General features: G+C 43.0%; 1 non-coding gene across 1 annotated transcript; it reads right to left on the bottom strand.

The window, feature by feature from the left end:
• Positions 1–362: 362 nt before the first annotated feature.
• Positions 363–451, bottom strand: MIR2285F-2 (microRNA mir-2285f-2). The gene has a single exon (NR_107731.1). It is a non-coding gene; the product is annotated as a microRNA mir-2285f-2 (primary transcript).
• Between the last annotated feature and the right edge of the window lie 525 nt (positions 452–976).

Raw genomic sequence — 976 nt, 5'->3', positions numbered from 1 at the left:
ATCCTCCCTCTAGCTATCCTGTCTCTGTCCAAATTTCACCTTTCTAGAAGAACATCAGCCACATTGGATTACGATCCCCTGCCCCCCGCAATGATCTCACTTTAACTTCATTGCCTCTGTAAAGATCCTATTTCCAAATAAGATTGCATTCTAAGGTACTGGGAGTTAGGACGTCAATGTATCTTTTTTGGGGGAGACAAAATTTAACTCATAACCTATTCGATCGAAGATGGCAGTTCAAAGGTTAGACTGGGAAGCAGAATTGTCAAATGCAGAAGAATTAACAAGCAACCATGAAGGAAGAATGGACTGTCAGGATGATTTTAAAGGAAAGAATGGGCTAGAGTGAAGAACCCGAGGGAATATATTGGATTGGCCAAAAAGTTCATTCAGGTTTTTCATAGCATTGTACAGAAAAACCTGAACAAATTTTCTGGCCAACCCAATAGTATTTCTTAGGTCATGTCTAGCTTTTATTGATTTGGCATGATCTGAGTTGGAACTCTGAACATTTAAGTAGTCACAAAAGCATACTTACTGACACTGTGTCAGGAAACTGTGGGAAGTCTACATTGGCTGGAGGTACCTCTTAGGAGGCAGAGGGAGATGTTTTAGGGTTAGATCACGTGGGACCTCAAATGGCTATTGAGGAATCTATAGTTCAGTAGTGAGTGGGTCCAGGGAGGGTTCTGTGCAATCCAATGACACAATCAAAGCTGAGTTCAAAAAGGTAATCAAAAAGTGGTGGCGGTTAGATTAGAGTAGGGAGAAATGAGATGTGAATCTTCCAAATGAAAGTCTAGAGCAAGAGGTTAGGTGAGAGATGTAGAGGGCTTGCACTTCGGTGATGACGGTGGGTTGGTTTAGGAGGGGACCATGTAAAGGTATCATTTTCCCCTAGGGCTAGGCTTGCGGCTAAGGGGAAGGAAGCTGAGTCTTACTTTGTGAGCATCACTGGAGGGGCTTGTTAGGGCAC

This window comes from Bos taurus, chromosome 20 (genome assembly GCF_002263795.3).
Source record: "Bos taurus isolate L1 Dominette 01449 registration number 42190680 breed Hereford chromosome 20, ARS-UCD2.0, whole genome shotgun sequence".
NCBI lineage: Eukaryota > Metazoa > Chordata > Mammalia > Artiodactyla > Bovidae > Bos > Bos taurus.
The sequence above is the reverse complement of the archived record's forward strand: the minus strand, read 5'-3'. Positions and strand labels throughout refer to the sequence as shown.